This window comes from Bufo gargarizans, unplaced genomic scaffold (assembly GCF_014858855.1).
Source record: "Bufo gargarizans isolate SCDJY-AF-19 unplaced genomic scaffold, ASM1485885v1 fragScaff_scaffold_728_pilon, whole genome shotgun sequence".
Lineage (NCBI taxonomy): Eukaryota > Metazoa > Chordata > Amphibia > Anura > Bufonidae > Bufo > Bufo gargarizans.
The window spans coordinates 22,267-50,087 of record NW_025334175.1 but is presented as its reverse complement, the minus strand read 5'-3'; the positions used below and the strand labels follow the sequence as shown (position 1 = coordinate 50,087).

The 27,821-nt window shown below is 43.8% G+C and overlaps 1 protein-coding gene across 6 annotated transcripts in view; it reads right to left on the bottom strand.

Annotated features, from left to right (window-relative positions):
• The window catches only part of SEMA6C (semaphorin 6C), a 146,804-nt gene that overhangs the window by 101,763 nt on the left and 17,220 nt on the right, over positions 1-27,821 (bottom strand). Inside the window, exon 1 of one of the 6 annotated variants that reach the window (XM_044273548.1) lies at positions 1,788-2,036. The exons of the other annotated variants lie outside the window; for them this stretch is intronic. The gene's annotated coding sequence lies outside the window, so the exon portion shown is untranslated. Of the gene's footprint in view, positions 1-1,787; positions 2,037-27,821 lie in introns of those variants that run through there. 6 annotated transcript variants of the gene reach the window in all.

Here is a 27,821-nt window from a genome sequence, read left to right as displayed (position 1 = left end):
AGAAGATGTATAACTTATACCAGCTGTACATATATAGTTATATACAGGAGATACCCAGGTTATACCAGCATGCTCCATATCACTATATACAAGAAGATGTATAACTTATACCAGCTGTACATATATCACTATATACAGGAGATGCCCAGGTTATACCAGCATGCTCCATATCACTATATACAAGAAGATGTATAACTTATACCAGCTGTACATATATCACTATATACAGGAGATGCCCAGGTTATACCAGCTGTACATATATAATTATATACAGGAGATGCCCAGGTTATACCAGCATGCTCCATATCACTATATACAAGAAGATGTATAACTTATACCAGCTGTACATATATAATTATATACAGGAGATGCCCAGGTTATACCAGCATGCTCCACATCACTATATACAAGAAGATGTATAACTTATACCAGCTGTACATATATAATTATATACAGGAGATGCCCAGGTTATACCAGCATGCTCCATATCACTGTATACAGGAGATGTATAACTTATACCAGCTGTACATATATAATTATATACAGGAGATGCCCAGGTTATACCAGCATGCTCCATATCACTATATACAAGAAGATGTATAACTTATACCAGCTGTACATATATAATTATATACAGGAGATACCCAGGTTATACCAGCATGCTCCTTATCACTATATACAAGAAGATGTATAACTTATACCAGCTGTACATATATAATTATATACAGGAGATGCCCAGGTTATACCAGCATGCTCCATATCACTGTATACAGGAGATGCCCAGGTTATAGCAGCATGCTCCATATCACTGTATACAGGAGATGCCCAGGTTATACCAGCATGCTCCATATCACTGTATACAGGAGATGCCCAGGTTATACCAGCTGTACATATATAATTATATACAGGAGATGCCCAGGTTATACCAGCTGTACATATATAATTATATACAGGAGATGCCCAGGTTATACCGGCATGCTCTATATCACTGTATACAAGAAGATGTATAACTTATACCAGCTGTACATGTATAATTATATACAGGAGATGCCCAGGTTATAGCAGCATGCTCCACATCACTATATACAAGAAGATGTATAACTTATACCAGCTGTACATATATAATTATATACAGGAGATACCCAGGTTATACCAGCTGTACATATATAATTATATACAGGAGATGCCCAGGTTATACCAGCTGTACATATATAGTTATATACAGGAGATGCCCAGGTTATAGCAGCATGGTCCATATCACTATATACAAGAAGAAGTATAACTTATACCAGCTGTACATATATAATTATATACAGGAGATGCCCAGGTTATACCAGCTGTACATATATAATTATATACAGGAGATGCCCAGGTTATAGCAGCATGGTCTATATCACTATCTACAAGAAGATGTATAACTTATACCAGCTGTACATGTATAATTATATACAGGAGATGCCCAGGTTATAGCAGCATGGTCCATATCACTATATACAGAAGATGTATAACTTATACCAGCTGTACATATATAATTATATACAGGAGATGCCCAGGTTATACCAGCATGCTCCACATCACTATATACAGGAGATGCCCAGGTTATAGCAGCATGCTCCACATCACTATATACAGGAGATACCCAGGTTATAGCAGCATGTCTCTCTTTGTAAGCGCAGGACTTTGGCGCATGTCTCCCTCCGCCCGCACACTGTGTGACATATGATAGCTATGTCAGCCGTTCGCAGTTTACACAGTCGGCGGCTGGGGGCGCTGTGGGGGCCTCTCACCTGCTCTCCGGTGTCACCGCTCGGAGGGTCTTGTAAGATCATTATAGCAGCTGTTTTTGGAGTGGCTCTCCGTTCCGATCGTCTAACATTACAGGGACTTTAGTCACTTCAAAGGCTTCCAGACCAGTGTGCCGCTGGCCGCGCGGAGTTCTCCTTTAATCCCCACTATTTATAGTATTAATTAAGGTAAAATAATATTGAAATGGGCGGCGGGGGGTAAACTGCTGCCCGCTCGCTTCCTTCAAGGTCACTGCAGCTCTGTTCCTGTGAGACATCAAGGTCCACTGTACAAAACAATATGGCCGCCTCTGCTCCCGTTGTCACCTCCCTGTCCCCGACTCCTAACTGCCAGGTTCTAGAAGGATTTAGGCTTTCCCTTTAATTGAAAACGGAGTGACTACTTCATCTTTCCACGTCGTTAGGGGGTACAAGGTGGGCACCGGTTATGTTCTGTCCCTGGCGGCCTAGGAGTCCGAATTCCGGGGCTGATATTTACCCAGAATGCCCTGCAAACCCTCGGTGACTACCTTGCTTTCTCCATATGAGAGAAGCAATGGCGTGACGAGCCGACAAACAACTCCCCGTATCTCAGCTTCTCAGACGCGCGTGGTTGCGAGATGTTGGAATTGGACTTTTGGGGTTAACAGCAGTCACATTTCAATTTTTCCACCGTAATTGGAGTCAACCTTTAATTTTCATCCGAATGGCGCCATCAATATGTAATGCGCGAGCGTTCGATCTTCTGCATAGGGAGAAGCGCTGACAACCAATGCGACACAGTGCTGCAATTACATCCTAAAAGGGGTCACATCTCATCGCAGAGAATCCACCGCCACGTTTCCGCCGAGAGCCCCGCCACGCCGAAAGTGATAATCGCTGCAACAAAACTGCTTACTTAAGATCAACAACTGGGAATGTGACAATTAGGGGCGAGCGCGCCCGGCGCCCAGTAACGAGAGACATAAAGATCAATCTGTTCGGAGACGTCTTCCTCGGAGTTACGTCTGCCGCGCGCCCGGCGTCAGATGTACGTGCGGGGTATTATTTAATGCCTGCAGGGCAGGACCTCACTTTATAATGTCAGAAAGAAGAAATGAGGACCAACGTGTGGTAGAAAGAGGAGCCGCGGAGGAGAGATGTGAAGACAGGAGCGAATGTCTGGCTTTAAAGAGGGAATTACCGCGGTAAACACTAAAGGGGTACTCCGGAACTGTACTGTGCCGGGGCGGCGCGAGGGTCTGTAGTCCTCTCACCAAACATGGCTGTGGCTCTAATGGGTTTTCCTGAATCTGGACGGTGGGTCCCTAAATAATTCCACCATACAGTACTCAACTATTACTACTGCGATACTGCTGAGAAAGCACTGCCATACACTCCCCACACTACACTGCCATACACTCCCCACACTACACTGCCATACACTCCCCACACTACACTGCCATACACTCCCCACACTACACTGCCATACACTCCCCACACTACACTGCCATACACTCCCCACACTACACTGCCATACACTCCCCACACTACACTGCCATACACTACACTGCCATACACTCCCCACACTACACTGCCATACACTCCCCACACTACACTGCCATACACTCCCCACACTACACTGCCATACACTCCCCACACTACACTGCCATACACTCCCACACTACACTGCCATACGCTCCCCACACTACACTGCCATACACTCCCCACACTACACTGCCATACACTCCCCACACTACACTGCCATACACTCCCCACACTACACTGCCATACACGCCCCACACTACACTGCCATACACTCCCCACACTACACTGCCATACACTCCCCACACTACACTGCCATACACTCCCCACACTACACTGCCATACAATGTTAAAAAATGCCTTCAAAATATAATATGTAAATGATACTGCCATACTATGTCTAAATAATGCTGCCGTACAGTGTCTGAATAATACAGCCATATCATGTGTTAAGAATACTGTCAATATTTAGATAATACCAGCATACAGTGTCTTAAAAATAGTCATAGAATGTGCTAATAATACTGTCATACGATGTCTTCATAATACAGCCATATAATGTTTAATTAATACCGTCAATGACTAAATATAACCTTCATACAATATGTAAATAATACTGCTGTACTATGTTTAAATAATACCCCCGTACAGTGTCTTAATAATACAACCATACAATGTGTTTCACATCCAGTCGTACAATGTGTTTATAATACTGCCATACCACGTATTAATGATACCGCTATCCAATTGGTTAATAATACATCATACAATGTTTAATTAATACTGCCATACAATGTGTTTATAATACTGCCATGCAATCTAAATACATAGTGAAGGAGTAAATGGTAACATCTCTGGCGGTCTAGGGCAGGGAATAGTTTAGGCGTTGTAGTAAACGGGGAGAGGGTCATTCTGAACGATGCAGGTTCTGATCTCGCCTCCGCCTCTTCTCAGAAACTTTCTCCGCTCATCAGCAATGTCATCTCCATGTTTCCTCACAGACTAGGAATTATTGTTCCCGGCTTCCGCTCACAGACCGCCATATCCCTGCCCGACTTCCTGCCCGCCTCACACACCTCAGGACAAGAAGCCCAGCTCCCACCACGGGTTATACCGAGGCCGAGAGATAGATATGAGATAGATAGATATGAGATAGATAGATAGATAGATAGATAGATATGAGATAGATAGATAGATAGATAGATAGATAGATAGATAGATATGAGATAGATAGGATATAGATAGATGGATAGGAGATAGATAGATAGATAGATAGATAGATAGATAGGAGATAGATAGATAGATATGAGATAGATATTAGATAGATAGATAGATAGATAGATATGAGATAGATAGATAGATATGAGATAGATAGATAGATAGATAGATAGATAGGAGATAGATAGACATGAGATAGATAGATAGGAGATAGATAGATATTAGATAGATAGATAGATAGATATGAGATAGATATGAGATAGATAGATAGATAGATAGATAGATAGATAGATAGATAGGAGATAGATAGATAGATAGATATGAGATAGATAGATAGATAGATAGATAGATAGATATGAGATAGATAGATATGAGATAGATATGAGATAGATATGAGATAGATAGATATGAGATAGATAGATATGAGATGGATAGATATGAGATAGATAGATATGAGATAGATAGATATGAGATAGATAGATATGAGATAGATAGATAGATATGAGATAGATAGATAGATATGAGATAGATAGATAGAAGATATGAGATAGATAGATAGATAGATAGATAGGAGATAGACTAGATAGATATGATAGGAGATAGATATGAGATAGATAGATATGAGATAGATAGATAGAAGATAGATAGATATGAGATAGATAGATAGAAGATATGAGATAGATAGATAGATAGGAGATAGATATGAGATAGATAGATATGAGATAGATATGAGATAGATAGATATGAGATAGATAGATAGATATGAGATAGATAGATAGATATTAGATAGATAGATATGAGATAGATAGATAGATATGAGATAGATAGATAGATATGAGATAGATAGATATGAGATAGATAGATAGATATGAGATAGATAGATAGATAGAAGATATGAGATAGATAGATAGGAGATAGATAGATAGATATTAGATAGATAGATAGATATGAGATAGATAGATAGATAGATAGATAGATAGATATTAGATAGATAGATAGGAGATAGATAGATAGATATTAGATAGATAGATAGATAGATATGAGATTAGGAGATAGATAGATAGATATGAGATTAGGAGATAGATAGATAGATAGATAGATATGAGATAGATATTAGATAGATAGATATTCATCATGCTATTATTACTGAGCTCTGTGACACCATTATAGCACTCCAGGGTCATTAGAAAGCCATTACGTTGCGGTGGACCTGTGCTCCATTAATGGTCTATAAATGATGGCCGCCAGCCAGAGCCAGTCGATCACATTATCCTTGCTGCCTTGGGCTCCACTTCCCCATGTCGGGGGTCCTCCAAATGTAAGCTCCCCCGCCCCTCACACCAATTACATTATAATCCTATTAGTTGGAGTTCCAGGGCACCACCGCAGCCACTTATCTCACTGACTTCTCCCCATGAAAATCCTAACATGATTGATCGGAACATCTATAACTGCCCGGGATGCCATGGCAACCGACCCTCTAATCCCCTCTGCATGAACAACAAATTCATACTGGTCCCCCAGTAGATGGGGCCTTGAAGGCCATTACTGGAGAATGGTCCATAATGGAAATTCTCAAGTGTCCCCAGCTCTTCTTTACATCCACCAGGCTCCAGCTGAACCTACCCTGGGACTTTTATAATATTTATGTTGTCCTGTGTTTTAGACTGGAATTTGGCCCCTCATGAACCAGGATTAAGGTGTGACTACTACCTCTCACCCCATTTGATGTCGATCACCACCTGTTGGCTCAAAAAATAGATTCTACTCATTCAGCTTGTATTTTTGAACCAAACATGAGTGAACCCATACTTCAAAGTTTGTCCCTACTTTTGAGGTACAAGATCTTGGTTGAAGCAATTCCTATTATCAAGAACCCCCTATGGAAAGTCAATAGTAGACCAGGAGGAGTCCTACCGTGGGGTGCGACTACAACCTCCCACCACCTTTGATGCCTGTGTTCTTCAACATCTGTTAACTTAGAAATAGATTCTACTCATTCAGCTTGAATTTTTGAGACAGCCAAGCATGGAGAAAAGTGAACCGATAATTCTCAGTTTGGCCCCACTTTTGGGATAGAAAGTCTTAGTTGAACTTAGATTGGTACCACTATGGAAGTTCAATGGTAGATTGGGAGGAGTCCAACTGTGGGCTGTGACTGCTACTTCTCACTCCCTTTGATGCCCATATCCACCACCATCTGTTGGCTCGAAACATAGATTCTATTTATTCAGTTTTAATTTTTTAGGCAGCCAAACATAGAGGAAAGTGAACCCATAATTCAAAGTTGGGTCCCACTTTTTGGGATAGCTGGTCTTGGTTGAACCCCTTCCCATGATCAAGTATGGCACAAGCCTTAGATTGGTACCGAAAACCCCTATGAAAGGGTACTGGTGGACTGGGACAATTCCAACCTTGGGGTGTGACTACTTCTCACCACCTTAGATACCCATGTCCATCAGCACCTGTTGGCTTAGAAATAAATTCTACTCATTCAGCTTGAATTTGTGAGCCAGCCAAACATGGAGGAAAGTCAACCCATATTTAAGAGCATGGTCCCACTTTTGGGATAGATGGTCTTGGTTGAACCTTAGATTGGTACGTCTAACCACTGTAGAAGGTCAATGGTAGACTGGAAGGAGTCCGACCACGAGTCCTTTATAGAAGAACGCAGAGGAGTTTCCAGTCTAGCCAGCAATATTGGTGGCTCGTATTGTCCAACCTGGCTAAGAATTGGACTCTTTGGGATAAATGGTCTTGCTTGAACCTTAGATTGGTACATCCAACCACTATAGAAGGTCAATGGTAGACTGGGAGGAGTCCGACATTGAGTCCTTTTTAGAAGAACCCAGATTAGCTTTCAGTCTAGCCAGCGATATTGGTGGCTCTGCCGGTGACCATATATTGTCCAACTTGGCCAAGAATTGGACTCTTTGGGATAGATGGTCTTGGTTGAACCTTAGATTGGTACATCCAACCACTATAGAAGGTCAATGGCAGGCTGGGAGGAGTCCGACGTTGAGTCCTTTATAGAAGAACCCAGAGGAACTTCCAGTCTAGCCAGCGATATTGGTGGCTCTGCCAGTGGCCACATATGGTCCAACTTAGCTAAGAATTGGACCAAGTCAGGAAGAGATGTTTGGAACTATTGGAGGACTGAGGGCAGGTCCATCTTTGGAGGTATAGGTCCATGATCTCATCCTTGACTAGAGTTGGGACGGCAAGGTTTAGGCCATGTCTTACTAGGAGTGCTTCCTGGCACTTGTAGTTCTTCCACATCTGAATCCCAGGAGACCAGGGGTTAGGATTCTGGGGAGGTTCAGAGATGTGACTGTGGAAGAAGCATGGGATGGTTCACGAGAGGTAAATTTGCTTCCAAACACATAATAGGATGTAGCGGCAACGGCGGTGAGTAAATAACCGCTCATGAAGTGAGCGTGGGAGCAGAGGAGGGAGCTGATGTCCCTCAGTAATGTCCCCATTTAGGTGCAGAGATAATGGCGGTAGACGAGACGAGCATTATACCACCTCTCCTGGAGAAGACAACCCCTGAAATCGGGAGCTTTCCACAAACCGGATCCAGAATTGTAGAAATTTCATTTTGGCAAGACATACAAAGTTCCTCCAGATCAGCATGAAGCGGAAGGACACAGCTTACCACATTCCCTGTGTCAGTCTTCACTGCAGTTCTAGCATTCTATTCACAAACCATTATATAAAACTGTTCTATATTTCCTTCGTTTAGTACATTCTATATGAACAAAGAACAGAATGACGGGAGTTGGGGGCAGTTTTTACTGACATTTTAGCATCGTATTCAGGAACCATCAACATCAGGCTCTATGTTGATCCATCTCATGCCTCAGGATGACTACATGGAAGCCATAACCTTGCCAAAATTTGCCACTTTCATCCCCTCTTTTGATGCATTCATTATAAGTCTCCCTTATCTCATTTTAGCATTGTATTCATGAACCAGGCAGATCAGGATGTGCGTTGATTTGCCTTCTTCTCTTCTCAGCACCTGCCATCTTCACCCCCTCCCTCATTTGTAATAAATCTTACTTTTCTCTACGTCAGTCTTCAATGACAATTTAGCATTGTATTCCGTAACAAGATTCAGGATCTACCTTATATCATAACAGGGAGGCCAAAACCTTCCCCCCCTTGTGATTCACTAATTTTAATCCCCCCCCCCCTTTTCTGTGTGTCAGTCTCAACTGACGTTTTAGCATTGTATTCAGGAACCAGGAAGACCAGGATGAACATGCTTGTCTATCATATGTATTATATATAGAAGCTACGTGCGGAGGTCGGCACGTTCGCCTCCTCCGCTCATACCCCGCCATCTTGGCCCGCGAGGCTTCCATGACGATGCATCTTCCTCTTAATGTACCAGATGGAGGCACTTAGCATCGCCGTAAATCACCGCTCCATCCTCCGCCTACACAAACTGCTGTCCTAACCCTTGACCCCGCAAAGAGGCTTCTGGGTAATGAGGCTAGTCCCGCTCCACGGCCCTCATCTGCAGTTATGGAGATCGTCACAACGTGACCGGAATAGCGCTGGATACGGCGCTGGCTCAGCTACATCGCGACACTTCCCGGTTACTGATCTGTAACCTTCAGCCTGTGATTGGCTCTTAATTCAGTGAGCGCTGCCGTCTGGCCTGCTTTATCCAGCGGGATTAACGGTAATATCTGCGCGTCCGACGTGGTACAGTTCCCGGAGTCAACGGAACGAGATCAGGCCCAGAGGGAGCGCTTGTTCGGGAATTTTAAATAAAGTTATGATAAAAAAAAAAGAAGGGAGGAGCCTGGTGAGTAGAAAAGACCACACCCCCATGAGGGTGACACCCTCTGGACCTTTCTTCTAAGACCTGGTGGTCCTTTTAGGAGAGACGGTTTGCATCTACCGCAAAGCATCATGGGACTGAAAATTGTGGGCGAGCTTTGGACAAACCCCACCCCTGTCATCCCACTTACTCAAACCTTTACCCTCCGGCATGCCTCACCCCTTTTGTTGCCCATAGCAACCAATCACAGCGCAGCTTGTATTTCATAGACTGCCCTTAAAACATGAAAGCTGCTCTGTGATTGGTTGCTGGGGAGTTTTCTTTTAGGCAGTCATCAATTTCATCATATACTTAGTTTTTTTAAATAACTTTATTAGTAACATTTTCTTTTTACAAACAGACAAGCAGTGCGCTCCCTCGTCCCTGGCCGGCGGCGTGTCCGCCCCCGGAGATCCGAGACGTTGCGCCAGAGATGACTCACGCACAGAGAATATATCCGCAACGTAACCTATCATTTATGGCTTCACACCTCTCAGATTAGTTTACTTGTGGAAGGAAGTGAGGGAACCATAGTACGGTATTAGTGGGCGCTCTCCCAGACATACCCACACCGTCATAAAGGGACAGTCACACCAGGAAAATATTCCTAGAGACACGTACAGTATGTCTTCACTGAGACAGCTGTACCTACCTCAGGTGAGCACTATTACAGAGGTGTGTAGCGGGGGAGGGGAGCCGCTCCTGTAATATGGTATTATAGATGATCTGTGTGGAGTAAATCCTGAATATCTTTCTATGAAGTGCAGCACCCCTATCCCTGTTCCGGTGCTCCCCCTCCCTGCTCCAGCATCCCCCCTCTCTGTTCTGGTGCCCTCCTTCCCTGCTCCAGCACCCCCCTCTTCAGCACCCCCCGCTCCAGCATCTTCCCTCCCTGCTCCAGTATCCCCCTCCCTTCTCCAGAATCCCCCTCCCTTCTCCAGAATCCCCCTCCCTTCTCCAGCATCCCCCCTCCCTGCTCCAGCATCCCCCCTCCCTGCTCCAGCATCCCCCCTCCCTGCTCCAGCATCCCCCTCCCTGCTCTAGCATCCCCCCTCCCTGCTCCAGCATCCCCCCTTTCATGCTCCAGCATCCCCCCTTTCCTGCTCCAGCATCTGCCCTCCCTGCTCCAGCATCCCCCTTCCCTGCTCCTGTTCCCCCTGCTTCAACACCACACTCCATGCTACAGCGCCCCCTCCCTGCTCTGGTGCGCCCCCTCCCTGTTATGGTGCCCCCCCTCCCTGCTCTGGTGCCCCCCCTTCCTGCTCTGGTGCCCCCCCTTTCCCTGCTCTGGTGCCCCCCCTCCCTGCTCTGGTGCCCCCCCTCCCTGCTCCAGCACCCCCTCCTCCCTGCTCCGGTGCCCCCCCTCCCTGCTCCAGCACCCCCTCCTCCCTGCTCCGGTGTCCCTCTCCCTGCTCCAGCATCCCCCCTTTCCTGCTCCAGCACCCCCCTCCCTGCTCTGGTGCCCCCCCTCCCTGCTCTGGTGCCCCCCCTCCCTGCTCCAGCACCCCCTCCTCCCTGCTCCGGTGTCCCTCTCCCTGCTCCAGCACCCCCTCCTCCCTGCTCCGGTGTCCCTCTCCCTGCTCCAGCACCCCCTCCTCCCTGCTCCGGTGTCCCTCTCCCTGCGCCAGCATCCCCCCTTTCCTGCTCCAGCACCCCCTTCCCTGCTCCTGTTCCCCCTCCCTGCTTCAACACCACACTCCATGCTACAGCGCCCCCCTCCCTGCTCTGGTGCCCCCCCTCCCTGCTCCAGCACCCCCTCCTCCCTGCTCCAGCACCCCCCCCTCCCTGCTCCAGCACCCCCTCCTCCCTGCTCCAGCACCCCCTCCTCCCTGCTCCAGCACCCCCTCCTCCCTGCTCCGGTGTCCCTCTCCCTGCTCCAGCATCCCCCCTTTCCTGCTCCAGCACCCCCTTCCCTGCTCCTGTTCCCCCTCCCTGCTTCAACACCACACTCCATGCTACAGCGCCCCCCTCCCTGCTCTGGTGCCCCCCCTCCCTGCTCCAGCACCCCCTCCTCCCTGCTCCAGCACCCCCTCCTCCCTGCTCCAGCACCCCCTCCTCCCTGCTCCGGTGTCCCTCTCCCTGCTCCAGCATCCCCCCTTTCCTGCTCCAGCACCCCCTTCCCTGCTCCTGTTCCCCCTCCCTGCTTCAACACCACACTCCATGCTACAGCGCCCCCCTCCCTGCTCTGGTGCCCCCCCTCCCTGCTCCAGCACCCCCTCCTCCCTGCTCCAGCACCCCCTCCTCCCTGCTCCAGCACCCCCTCCTCCCTGCTCCGGTGTCCCTCTCCCTGCTCCAGCACCCCCCTCCCCGCTCCAGCGCCCGTCTGGCTGTGAATAATTCTGGATTGATTGGTTTGTTCAGAAATAATTTCTAATTTGTCAGAGTCTCCAATCAATATGTCCGGGGAGGAAGGTACAGCGCCGGCCACATCACAGGGGAGCAGTGGAGAACCAGACCGTGCGCTGATCAATCCATGACCCTACAGGTGAGCGCCAGACTGTATCACACAGGATAGGATTAGATACACAGCTCAGCAGACAGTACCACACAGGATAGGATTAGATACACAGCTCAGCAGACTGTATCACACTTCATAGGCTTAGATACACAGCTCAGCAGACAGTACCACACAGGATAGGATTAGATACACAGCTCAGCAGACAGTACCACACAGGAGAGGATTAGATACACAGCTCAGCAGTCAGTATCACACAGGATAGAATTAGATACACAGCTCAGCAGACAGTATCACACAGGATAGGATTAGATACACAGCTCAGCAGACAGGATCACACAGGATAGGATTAGATACACAGCTCAGCAGACAGGATCACACAGGATAGGATTAGATACACAGCTCAGCAGACAGTATCACACAGGATAGGATTAGATACACAGCTCAGCAGACAGTATCACACAGGATAGGATTAGATACACAGCTCAGCGGACAGTATCACACGGGATAGGATTAGATACACAGCTCAGCAGACAGTATCACACAGGATAGGATTAGATACACAGCTCAGCAGTCAGTATCACACAGGATAGGATTAGATACACAGCTCAGCAGGCAGTATCACACAGGATAGGATTAGATACACAGCTCAGCAGTCAGTATCACACAGGATAGGATTAGATACACAGCTCAGCAGTCAGTATCACACAGGACAGGATTAGATACACAGCTCAGCAGGCAGTATTACACAGGATAGGATTAGATACACAGCTCAGCAGACAGTATCACACAGGATAGGATTAGATACACAGCTCAGCAGACTGTATCACACAGGATAGGATTAGATACACAGCTCAGACAGTATCACACAGGATAGGATTAGATACACAGCTCAGCAGACAGTATCACACAGGATATGATTAGATACACAGCTCAGCAGTCAGTATCACACAGGATAGGATTAGATACACAGCTCAGCAGACAGTATCACACAGGACAGGATTAGATACACAGCTCAGCAGGCAGTATCACACAGGATAGGATTAGATACACAGCTCAGCAGACAGTATCACACAGGATAGGATTAGATACACAGCTCAGCAGACAGTATCACACAGGGTAGGATTAGATACACAGCTCAGCAGTCAGTATCACACAGGATAGGATTAGATACACAGCTCAGCAGACTGTATCACACAGGATAGGATTAGATACACAGCTCAGACAGTATCACACAGGATAGGATTAGATACACAGCTCAGCAGACAGTATCACACATGATAGGATTAGATACACAGCTCAGCAGACAGTATCACACTGTAGGATTAGATACACAGCTCAGCAGACAGTATCACACAGGATAGGATTAGATACACAGCTCAGCAGACATTATCACACATGATAGGATTAGATACACAGCTCAGCAGACAGTATCACACAGGATAGGATTAGATACACAGCTCAGCAGACAGTATCACACAGGATAGGATTAGATACACAGCTCAGCAGACAGTATCACACAGAATAGGATTAGATACACAGCTCAGCAGACTGTATCACACATGATAGGATTAGATACACAGCTCAGCAGACAGTATCACACAGGATAGGATTAGATACACAGCTCAGCAGTCAGTATCACACAGGATAGGATTAGATACACAGCTCAGCAGACAGTATCACACAGGATAGGATTAGATACACAGCTCAGCAGACAGTATCACACAGGATAGGATTAGATACACAGCTCAGCAGACAGTATCACACAGGATAGTATTAGATACACTGCTCAGCAGGCAGTATCACACAGGATAGGATTAGATACACAGCTCAGCAGACTGTATCACACAGGACAGGATTAGATACACAGCTCAGCAGACAGTATCACACAGAATAGGATTAGATACACAGCTCAGCAGACTGTATCACACATGATAGGATTAGATACACAGCTCAGCAGACAGTATCACACAGGATAGGATTAGATACACAGCTCAGCAGTCAGTATCACACAGGATAGTATTAGACACACAGCTCAGCAGACAGTATCACACAGGATAGGATTAGATACACAGCTCAGCAGACAGTATCACACAGGATAGGATTAGATACACAGCTCAGCAGTCAGTATCACACAGGATAGGATTAGATACACAGCTCAGCAGACAGTATCACACAGGATAGGATTAGATACACAGCTCAGCAGTCAGTATCACACAGGATAGGATTAGATACACAGATCAGCAGACAGTGTCACACAGGATAGGATTAGATACACAGCTCAGCAGACAGTATCACACAGGATAGGATTAGATACACAGCTCAGCAGACAGTATCACACAGGATAGGATTAGATACACCGCTCAGCAGGCAGTATCACACAGGATAGGATTAGATACACAGCTCAGCAGTCAGTATCACACAGGATAGGATTAGATACACAGCTCAGCAGACAGTATCACACAGGATAGGATTAGATACACAGCTCAGCAGTCAGTATCACACAGGATAGGATTAGATACACAGATCAGCAGACAGTGTCACACAGGATAGGATTAGATACACAGCTCAGCAGACAGTATCACACAGGATAGGATTAGATACACAGCTCAGCAGACAGTATCACACAGGATAGGATTAGATACACAGCTCAGCAGACTGTATCACACAGGATAGGATTAGATACACAGCTCAGCAGTCAGTATCACACAGGATAGGATTAGATACACAGCTCAGCAGACAGTATCACACAGGGTAGGTTTAGATACAGGAGATGCAGCTGACTGCAGGTCCCCCCCCCTTCCCTGTATTGTGCTCGGGGTAGCGTGCGTGACAAGGATGCTCATCAGGCGGTGGTGATGATGGTGGTGGGGGGGTTCTCCCATGGGATGCGGTGCCCTCTGGGCAGGAGCTGTCACCATCCTGAGAGGCGCAGCAGATGCTGATTTATAATGTGAATATAGGCAGATAGTCCAACCCGGAAAGCGGGTGGTGGTTGTCAGGTCTCCGGGGGGCGCTCTCTGTAAGGCCGAATACACTAAATATTGACAGAAGTGCAACTCCCAACATCTACTCCTCGGTTAGGTGCACTGCTCCCCAAAACTTTCCTTTCATCTCTCACCGACTGGAGTTATTTCCTGTCTTCTACTCCAGTCACCTCCAAAGCTGCATTCACAATTCTATATACTACACTGTTGTGGCCTAGCTCAGAATGTGTAACTCCAGAAATGCACATGGCTCTGGTTCTGGAAATGTAACGGTATGGTGATGAAAGCTTTGGATGTGACTGGAGCATAAGAAATCATGTAGAGCACAAGACACGGTGCTTACATTATAGAAGGGTGGTGGGTGCATGCTCATGTAGTGTGAGTGGAGATGCCCTTTAAGAAGCAGGGTTATCCTCTGGGTGATATCCCTTTAAAAGTGAAGCCTTCATCTTGTCCCTGCGCTCGGCGAGGCCACAGGAGGTCGGAGAACGGCTCGCTGGCGGCTCTCACATCATTACAGCGAGCACTTAGCGAGCATGAGGTAAGAATTGGCAAATCCTCTCCCTGCAACTAACTAATGGTTTTGTCAGAAAGACAATGTAATCAAGGACTTGGCCGTCCTGCTGGGACCTCGGCGAAGGAGCGGGGACGAATCACAATGTCTCAGGAAATGTCCAAGATGGCCGTCAGCAGCTTAAAGGAACGGTAAACCTCAACTGGCCGCGGGGCCCCACTTCACCACGACTACCTTCAGCGCCAAGTGCAGAACATGAATCGTGTATTAATAGGTTTCCATGATGCACAGGGGTCAGGCACAATACACAGATAATGCACACAGTGATGTCACACTACACGGGTAATGCACACAGTGATGTCACACTACACAGATAATGCGCACAGTGATGTCACACTACACAGATAATGCACACAGTGATGTCACACTACACAGATAATGCGCACAGTGATGTCACACTACACAGATAATGCACACAGTGATGTCACACTACACAGATAATGCGCACAGTGATGTCACACTACACAGATAATGCACACAGTGATGTCACACTACACAGATAATGCACACAGTGATGTCACACTACACAGATAATGCACACAGTGATGTCACACTACACAGATAATGCACACAGTGATGTCACACTACACAGATAATGCACACAGTGATGTCACACTACACAGATAATGCACACAGTGATGTCACACTACACGGGTAATGTACACAGTGATGTCACAATACACAGATAATGCACACAGTGATGTCACACTACACGGGTAATGTACACAGTGATGTCACAATACACAGATAATGCACACAGTGATGTCACAGCACAGGGGCGATACAAACCAGGATAATCACAGCATATTAATAACACAAAAAACGTCAAAGTGTACACACTGACATGACATCATAACCCTATAAAGTGATGTCACATGACGGTATAATGCACACAGTGATGTCAGAGCAAAGGGATAATGGATTAAACTGTAGGGAATGGAGGATGCAGAGGTATCCGTCGGGGGTCAAAAATTGAGGCCATCCTTAGGTGACCACCGGGCTGCTAAATATTCACAACCAGGTCTGAACTGCGTAATTATCGGAGCCTGGGAGACAGAAGTAATGCCCGAACAAGGAGCGGTAATTAACAGCCATTTTGGATTTTTGTTTTTCAAAAACTCAAAAAATCCCATCAACTTGCCATTGATGCTACGCCCCCCCATTTGGAGCGTGACCTCTGTCTTTGAAATCTGCTTCCCCTCCAGCCCATTGTTGATTTTCTCATTGTAAGTCGTGTGAGGTACCCACAATGTGCCTCCGAGCCTCGCAGCCGTATCCTGCCTTTGTTCTGTAAATTGTAAACAGCCGAGAGGAAGACGAGGACGTACAGAAGAACAGTTCATGTCGTCTGCGGCCACTCTGCCATCTGTAGAGCACAAACTCTAGGTTCTGAAGCACAAAACGCAATAAAGTAATAAACTGAGACCCCCGATCGCACCACATACTATGATATGTGATAAAACTGTGGGGCAAAATTTTAATTTTCGAGACTCAAATTACAATTTTTGTGGTAAAGATGGTGAAATTTTGTGTCCTTTTGATCATTTTGTGGCAAAGGATTTCTTTTTGCAAATTCTTTTGGAGAATTTTGTTCACAGTGCATGAGTGAATTGGTTTTTGAGGGTCAATGACCCATCTGATGTTCACGAAGTTAAGGCCACCAGTCAATCCAAGCCCACGCCCACAGAAAGTTCACTTTCGTCATCCATGAGAGGCCTGGAAGATGAGGGACCGTAGGTCAAAAAGGAACGATTTTGGAACCAAATTTTGCCACCTGAGCTGAAAGGTCTGGTGCTTTGTAGCGCAGATTGCAATTTGGGTGTCCTACTTTACCACACAATTATACTTTTGTAGATAATTTTTGAGAATGTTGTGTTTGGAAAAGGAATGTTTGGCCACAAATAATCCTGTTCACAAAAAGCATCCTGTAACAGAAAATTTATCAGTCAGAAATGGTTTTTGAAGGTCAATAACCCCCTATGATGTTCACCAAGTTAAGGCCACCAGTCAACTCATGCCTAAAAAAAGTTCACTCTCAACATCTACGAGAGATGCAGGTCTGGTTTGAGGCCATAACCTAAAAAAGGCACAATTATGGAGCCAAAATTTTGTGGGACAGGTTACAGTTGTGCATCCTAGTCCATCACTTTTTGTAGATCATTTTTGTAATGTCAGTCATTTCTAGTAAATATGAGCCCCCCCCCTCGCCTTTCCAGTTCCTCATCCTAAGCGTGTGTGGAGGCAAGGATATGAATTTTCCGAGCCTTCACCACCGAGCGCAGGGAAGATGAGCAGCCTCGCAGAACAACGCACACAAATTGTCTGTTATTTGAGTGGCTGTCAAAACAAGATTGTCACAGGGAGGAGAGCTGACATATCATTTAGCTGAGACATCCTCACGAGTGTGTTTCCCTGCGGGGTCTATGTCATGTCTTATGATAAAGGGTGTGATGGGCACTGCCGGAGCCCGCGGGGAGTCTCTGTGAATACAAATCTGGATTATGCATTCATGGATGTACCCGGTCATAACTGGCGGAGGAGGTTTTTATTTCTGGGTAGTACACTCAAGCTTTCTCTACCCAAAAAGGCGCCAATAAATCCAGAGTGGATCCCACCTTCTTAGCACTGTCAGTAGAAGTCAATGAATGACCCCTCTAATGTACGTCAGTGAACCCACACCCCAAAAAAGTTCTTGAAATTTTCAACATCATAAAAGTTTTTGTTCTGGGTGATGTAAGCCAACAGCTCCAAATGGGACCACCATTATAGCACCAAATTTTGCCACCCAGGAAGGAAGGGTCTAGTCATTGTTTTCTCTATGGTCTTTGGGAAAATTCTCCAGTATCTTGATAAAAATTCAGTTCCTCTCAAAAAGGTAGCCCTTCCCAGGTTTTCATTCCTAAACAGCAACAGGGATGAGACCAACCATGGCTGAGCCCAATTCCAGGGTCTTCTCAGCTTCTCCTATGGCATCTTCCACTTTGTCTCATTTAGTGTTTGATAGATGTATTGACTCTACAAGTCAACCCTTACCAGACCAGTAGAAGAGACAACATAAACTGGTGGCCTGGGAATAATACTAATGTGGAATGAATAATTTTCCTGAGAAATATACAAACAGGACCTAAAAGTGTCAATGATTCTTTCTCCAAATAAGAAGAACCAAGGAGGAGATGATGTTATGGAGAGAGCTCAAGGAACTCTCCAGGCATCTTTCCAGACATCTATATTGTCTTAGTCCACCTATTCCGAACCAGTTACTTTCGATATTCTCAGGTGTCTTGTCTTCATTTTGGATTTTCCTGGTCAACGTTCGTTTTTTCTCCACAAGACATATGACCACAGAGATGACTGGTATGCCATCTGTTCTCCATATTGTCTTGGTGAAGGGAAATGTGCAACTTCCCCTACCATGACTGATCAGACTTATGAGAGATTTGTCCACCATGTTTACCTGTGTAGACTCTAATCTTGTCAAGTCTCATTCTTCAGTTTCTGGTTTTCACACTTATAGTCAACCAAGTGGGTGAGTAATTACTACAGAATTTTGAGGATACTTAGTGGATGTTCTCAGCTTCTAGATGCAATGCTTCAGTCAGTCCACCTTTTTACACTATAGTCTGACATCCCCCAATCATTCTAGGGTCTGCTCTAATGACTACATGCTGTAGAATGCAATCTCTGTATACAGTAACGATTATATTTTTGTACAGGGTCCTTTAAGAACATTTATACAATGACCACAAAGCTACCACTTTCTTAGAAACAAGGCACTTCCTGTGAGAACCCTCTGACGGTGAAGAACGAAGAGCTTTAGGGTCTTTTCAGGCTCAATTCAAAAATATATTGGCTCTAAAAGTAAAAACTACAACAACTATAAGGCATGGAATACTGGGAGTTGCAGCTGTATGGCATATATACTGGTCCCTTTAACATATGAGCTTACGGTGACATTGGCGTATTACTAGATCGAGCGTGGTGGCAAAATGACCAGTAACAGATGGTGTAACTGTATCATTTCCACAACAGTATGGCGCGGGACCCGGGGCTACGACAGGGTGACATGCCCAACTGTTCCGTAATCACCAAATGACAAGACAAACGACAGCAGGAGAGTACGCCAGCCCCGAGCCGCCAGGAGGGGGCACATACTTTCTACCAGGGACCGCAAAGTTTATTTAAGAGAAGCATCCTGCAACTGTCCTGGCACCGAGCCTAGATGTCCCTGACATGACACAGTTTACATGGGTTCTTATGTTCCATGGCTGATTAGAGATCTAATCTATCTGCCGACACATTCTATGTTTCTAAGATAGATATGAGATAGATAGGAGATAGATAAATAGACAGATATTAGATAGACAGCTAGATAGATAGATAGGAGATAGATAAATAGATATAATCAAAGAATGAACCAGCATCTCCAGATGGATAGGAGGTGCAAGCTACCATGGCAATTGTATATGTAGAACTAGAAGTAGCAGAAGTGCTGCTACTTCTAGTTCTACAAAGATAGATAGATATGAGATCGAGCACTGGGTTTCTCGGTGGCGCCCCCCCTGGGAGTGCAGAGGTTCAGTGTATCCCCTCTCGCCCCCATGCTGACCCCGTGTCTCTGTTGGTTTCTCAGTGAGGACACGCTCATTTCTTAACAATGTTTCTCACGGATGAAAAAAATGCTTTGGAAAAACCCCAAAGCCGTAACATGTGAGAGCCGGAGCGCCGCCCGCTAATAAACCTGTGACATCTGCTCCCAAACTGTTCTGTCTGGAGTGGCCCCCACACCCGGGTCCCCGGCAGCTGCCCAGCCACACAGCCCATCTGGATTCAGTTTCCTCAGGCTGTGGCTCGCTGCCTACCAATGTGGTGACCATCAGAGCTCCCACGGGGAGGTCACCCAGCTTTCCCAGACCCCTGGATGGCAGATCGCCTTCATACTGCACTATAATACAATGGGGCGTGAGAGAACCATAGCTGACATCCCATTGGTCATCCCCCACCTCCGGTGACTCCAGGATGTCTTCTCCTCCAGTCTGTCTAAAGCTGGAGTCTTCTCATGATCATACAGTACAGACCAAAAGTTTGGACACACCTTCTCATTCAAAGAGTTTTCTTTATTTTCATGACTATGAAAATTGTAGATTCACACTGAAGGCATCAAAACTATGAATTAACACATGTGGAATTATATACATAACAAACAAGTGTGAAACAACTGAAAATATGTCATATTCTAGGTTCTTCAAAGTAGCCACCTTTTGCTTTGATTACTGCTTTGCACACTCTTGGCATTCTCTTGATGAGCTTCAAGAGGCAGTCACCTGAAATGGTCTTCACTTCACAGGTGTGCCCTGTCAGGTTTAATAAGTGGGATTTCTTGCCTTATAAATGGGGTTGGGACCATCAGTTGCGTTGTGGAGAAGTCAGGTGGATACACAGCTGATAGTCCTACTGAATAGACTGTTAGAATTTGTATTATGGCAAGAAAAAAGCAGCTAAGTAAAGAAAAACGAGTGGCCATCATTACTTTAAGAAATGAAGGTCCGTCAGTCCGAAAAATTGGGAAAACTTTGAAAGTGTCCCCAAGTGCAGTCACAAAAACCATCAAGCGCTACAAAGAAACTGTCTCACATGCGGACCACCCCAGGAAAGGAAGACCAAGAGTCACCTCTGCTGCGGAGGATAAGTTCATCCGAGTCACCAGCCTCAGAAATCGCAGGTTAACAGCAGCTCAGATTAGAGACCAGGTCAATGCCACCCAGAGTTCTAGCAGCAGACACATCTCTAGAACAACTGTTAAGAGGAGACTGTGTGAATCAGGCCTTCATGGTACAATATCTGCTAGGAAACCACTGCTAAGGACAGGCAACAAGCAGAAGAGACTTGTTTGGGCTAAAGAACACAAGGAATGGACATTAGACCAGTGGAAATCTGTGCTTTGGTCTGAGGAGTCCAAATTTGAGATCTTTGGTTCCAACCACTGTGTCTTTGTGTGACGCAGAAAAGGTGAACGGATGGACTCTACATGCCTGGTTCCCACCGTGAAGCATGGAGGAGGAGATGTGATGGTGTGGGGGTGCTTTGCTGGTGACACTGTTGGGGATTTATTCAAAATTGAAGGCATACTGAACCAGCATGGCTACCACAGCATCTTGCAGCGGCATGCTATTCCATCCGGTTTGCGTTTACTTGGACCATCATTTATTTTTCAACAGGACAATGACCCCAAACACACCTCCAGGCTGTGTAAGGGCTATTTGACTATGAAGGGGAGTGATGGGGTGCTGCGCCAGATGACCTGGCCTCCACAGTCACCGGACCTGAACCCAATCGAGATGGTTTGGGGTGAGCTGGACCGCAGAGTGAAGGAAAAAGGGCCAACAAGTGCTAAGCATCTCTGGGAACTCCTTCAAGACTGTCGTAAGACCATTTCAGGTGACTACCTCTTGAAGCTCTTCAAGAGAATGCCAAGAGTGTGCAAAGCAGTAATCAAAGCAAAAGGTGGCTACTTTGAAGAACCTAGAATATGACATATTCTCAGTTGTTTCACACTTTTTTGTTATGTATATAATTCCACATGTGTTAATTCATAGTTTTGATGCCTTCAGTGTGAATCTACAATTTTCATAGTCATGAAAATAAAGAAAACTCTTTGAATGAGAAGGTGTGTCCAAACTTTTGGTCTGTACTGTAGATGGAGATGTTCTCCTCCAAACACACCCAATGCTCAAGAAATGTAAAGTGCGGAAAATATAAGAGCCCTGTCTAATGTCATAGTGAGATGGACCTAGGTAGATAGATAGACAGATAGATATGAGATAGATAGATAATAGACAGATGATAGATTACACATTTGTAAGACATGCTCCTCCTCGCCTCTCTACACATGGCAGGTGTCATATAACTGTAAGCTCTTCAGACAAGACAGGGCGGTATTGATTCTGGTCGCCATGTTGTCTGATGGTGGAGAAGATATACAGCACTTCATATCTGATGAGTGTGTCACATGAGGCTGTCTCGTCTCCATGTGTGCAGTCTATGTCTAACCTTTCCCTCATCTCCCTCGGGTGTCAGACTAGTCGCGTCTCCGCTCCGAGGGCACCAGGGAATCAGGAAGCAGCCCTCCTACATCTCCGGACCCTTGTGCCACCCCATCCATCTATAGCCCCAAAATCCTGGTTGCTAGGCAGATTTGTAAGACTTGTGATGTAGGCAGACATTTTGTGGGCTAACATCCCCCCCCCCCAAAAAAAAGTAAGTAGTGACATCACCACATGTACCAGTCCAAAGTGACAAAATATCCTGTGGACAAAATGTTTCCCTTGTTCCATCTGGTCCAATGGCCGTATTAGTAATTTCACATTCTGGAGCTCAGTACGGGAAAACGCCGACGGTACAATGATTGAGTGGAGATGGCGGTTTCCTATTTCCTGTCATTATGCAGTTAGAAGTATGTGCCCCCTTTCCCAGGTAAATTGTACGATTGTTTACTTTTCCCCATGTAACGGGGAATAGATTAACAGACAATTATACAGTGCTGGGGCAGGCGAGGGGGAAAAACAACCAGCATTACCAACCGAAGAAGTCTCATATACAGCAATGTGCTGAAGAACAATACACATAACCAGTTCCTGCCCCCTCCACTCCTGCAGATGTGTCACCACGGAATATCCAGTATGGAGCGTAGAATAACTGTGCCATAATGATTCATCTGAGCATATAATACTGTATACTCTCATCCCCTCCTACAGGACTAAGTCAATGTAAAGGAACCAGAGGGTAAATAAAGACCCGCCTGGAAAAAATGACCCGTTAAAAAAAAAAACATCTCAGTGACATCACCTAATGTTCCAAAAGCAAGATTCTAAGACACAGTAATAGACAACAAGGCTGATAACATTCCTAAATTACAGCACTGCCCAATAGACACACATTAAATTACATGTACAAGAATATAACTACTATAATACTGCTCCTAGGTACAAGAATATAACTACTATAATACTGCCTTCTATGTACAAGAATATAACTACTATAATACTCCTCCTGTGTACAGGAATATAACTACTATAATACTGCTCCTAGGTACAAGAATATATCTACTATAATACTGCTCCTATGTACAAGAATATAACTACTATAATACTGCCTCCTATGTACAAGAATATAACTACTATAATACTGCTCCTATGTACAAGAATATAACTGCTATAATACTGCTCCTATGTACAAGAATATAACTGCTATAATACTGCTCCTATGTACAAGAATATAACTACTATAATACTGCCTCCTATGTACAAGAATATAACTACTATAATACTGCTCCTATGTACAAGACTATAACTACTATAATACTGCTCCTATGTACAAGACTATAACTACTATAATACTGCTCCTATGTACAAGAATATAACTACTATAATACTGCTCCTATGTACAAGAATATAACTACTATAATACTGCCTCCTATGTACAAGAATATACTACTATAATACTGCTCCTATGTACAAGAATATAACTACTATAATACTGCTCCTATGTACAAGAATATAACTACTATAATACTGCTCCTATGTACAAGAATATAACTGCTATAATACTGCTCCTATGTACAAGAATATAACTACTATAATACTGCCTCCTATGTACAAGAATATAACTACTATAATACTGCTCCTATGTACAAGAATATAACTACTATAATACTGCTCCTATGTACAAGAATATAACTACTATAATACTGCTCCTATGTACAAGAATATAACTGCTATAATACTGCTCCTATGTACTAGAATATACCTACTATAATGCTGCCTCCTACTTACAGGAATATAACTACTATAATACTGCTCCTATGTACAGGAATATAACTACTATATTACTGCTCCTATGTACAGGAATATAACTACTATAATACTGCTCCTATGTACAGGAATATAACTACTATAATACTGCTCCTAGGTACAAGAATATATCTACTATAATACTGCTCCTAGGTACAAGAATATAACTACTATAATGCTGCTCCTATGTACAGGAATATAACTACTATAATACTGCTCCTATGTACAGGGATATAACTGCTATAATACTGCTCCTATGTACAAGAATATAACTACTATAATACTGCCTCCTCTGTACAAGAATATAACTACTATAATACTGCCTCCTATGTACAAGAATATAACTACTATAATACTGCCTCCTATGTACAAGAATATAACTACTATAATACTGCTCCTATGTACAAGAATATAACTACTATAATACTGCTACTATATACAAGAATAGAACTACTATAATACTGCTTCCTATGTACAAGAATATAACTACTATAATACTGCTCCTATGTACAAGAATATAACTACTATAATACTGCTCCTATGTACAAGAATATAACTACTATAATACTGCTTCCTATGTACAAGAATATAACTACTATAATACTGCCTCCTATGTACAAGAATATAACTACTATAATACTGCTCCTATGTACAAGAATATAACTACTATAATACTGCCTCCTATGTACAGGAATATAACTACTATAATACTGCTCCTATGTACAAGAATATAACTACTATAATACTGCCTCCTATGTACAAGGATATAACTACTATAATACTGCTCCTATGTACAAGAATATAACTACTATAATACTGCTCCTAGGTACAAGAATATAACTACTATAATACTGCCTTCTATGTACAAGAATATAACTACTATAATACTGCCTCCTATGTACAGGAATATAACTACTATAATACTGCTCCTATGTACAGGAATATAACTGCTATAATACTGCCTCCTATGTACAGGAATAAAACTACTATAATACTGCTCCTATGTACAGGAATATAACTACTATAATACTGCTCCTAGGTACAAGAATATATCTACTATAATACTGCTCCTATGTACAAGAATATAACTACTATAATACTGCCTCCTATGTACAGGAATATAACTACTATAATACTGCTCCTATGTACAGGAATATAACTACTATAATACTGCTCCTATGTACAGGAATATAACTACTATAATACTGCTCCTAGGTACAAGAATATATCTACTATAATACTGCTCCTAGGTACAAGAATATAACTACTATAATGCTGCTCCTATGTACAGGAATATAACTACTATAATACTGCTCCTATGTACAGGGATATAACTGCTATAATACTGCCCCTATGTACACGAATATAACTACTATAATACTGCCTCCTCTGTACAAGAATATAACTACTATAATACTGCCTCCTATGTACAAGAATATAACTACTATAATACTGCCTCCTATGTACAAGAATATAACTACTATAATACTGCCTCCTATGTACAAGAATATAACTACTATAATACTGCTACTATATACAAGAATAGAACTACTATAATACTGCTTCCTATGTACAAGAATATAACTACTATAATAATGCTCCTATGTACAAGAATATAACTACTATAATACTGCTTCCTATGTACAAGAATATAACTACTATAATACTGCCTCCTATGTACAAGAATATAACTACTATAATACTGCCTCCTATGTACAGGAATATAACTACTATAATACTGCTCCTATGTACAAGAATATAACTACTATAATACTGCCTCCTATGTACAAGAATATAACTACTATAATACTGCTCCTATGTACAAGAATATAACTACTATAATACTGCTCCTAGGTACAAGAATATAACTACTATAATACTGCCTTCTATGTACAAGAATATAACTACTATAATACTCCTCCTGTGTACAGGAATATAACTACTATAATACTGCTCCTAGGTACAAGAATATATCTACTATAATACTGCTCCTATGTACAAGAATATAACTACTATAATACTGCCTCCTATGTACAAGAATATAACTACTATAATACTGCTCCTATGTACAAGAATATAACTACTATAATACTGCTCCTATGTACAAGAATATAACTACTATAATACTGCTCCTATGTACAAGAATATAACTGCTATAATACTGCTCCTATGTACAAGAATATAACTACTATAATACTGCCTCCTATGTACTAGAATATAACTACTATAATACTGCTCCTATGTACAGGAATATAACTACTATAATACTGCTCCTATGTACAGGAATATAACTACTATAATACTGCTCCTAGGTACAAGAATATAACTACTATAATGCTGCTCCTATGTACAGGAATATAACTACTATAATACTGCTCCTATGTACAGGGATATAACTGCTATAATACTGCTCCTATGTACAAGAATATAACTACTATAATACTGCCTCCTCTGTACAAGAATATAACTACTATAATACTGCCTCCTATGTACAAGAATATAACTACTATAATACTACCTCCGATGTACAAGAATATAACTACTATAATACTGCTCCTATGTACAAGAATATAACTACTATAATACTGCTACTATATACAAGAATATAACTACTATAATACTGCTTCCTATGTACAAGAATATAACTACTATAATAATGCTCCTATGTACAAGAATATAACTACTATAATACTGCTCCTATGTACAAGAATATAACTACTATAATACTGCCTCCTATGTACAAGAATATAACTACTATAATACTGCCTCCTATGTACAGGACTATAACTACTATAATACTGCTCCTATGTACAAGAATATAACTACTATAATACTGCCTCCTATGTACAGGACTATAACTACTATAATACTGCTCCTATGTACAGGAATATAACTACTATAATACTGCTCCTATGTACAAGAATATAACTACTATAATACTGCCTCCTAGCTGTGAGGACGTGTTTTAGTAGTTCTCCTGATGTCTGGAGCAAGCCCAGGGAGGGGCCACCCTGGGTGGGGAACTTTCCTCAGCAAGGCCCAGGCTTCCAGGCCTACTCTAGGAGAAAACTCCCAAACTATTCCTAACATGGATACTAATCCCAAAGTTCCCAGTCAGCAGCAGAAGGAAAAGAATGGAAGTAACATTGATATGAAGAAAGAAGAGGACAAGAAGGTGAGTGCAGTGAAGATGGCAGCAGTTCCCAGGCCCAGCCAGCAAGTGATGATGAGCACAGGCCATGTAGCAGGTGAGCAGCTCCCCCTCCTGCACACAGAGACGGACATCTCTGGAGAAACAAACCTTACAAGAGAACCTAAAACAACAAGTTGTGGTTTCCAGCATGACCTGCCAAGGCCGCACAAGATCTGCAGCAATGTCTTAAAGAGTTCCCAAACATCCCATGTCTGCAAAGTGTGAACTGGCCTTAGCAGATGCAACTGCAGGTACAAGCAGCAATCTTGGAAAGAGAAAGCTGCAAGAGACCAGTGAATCCACACAGCCTGGAACCCTGCCCTGACCTGGACAGCAGGTGAAGGAGACCATACGAGCACCTGAGCTGCAGATGGCTGAGGAGAGGTCGCAGATGCCATAGAGGAGG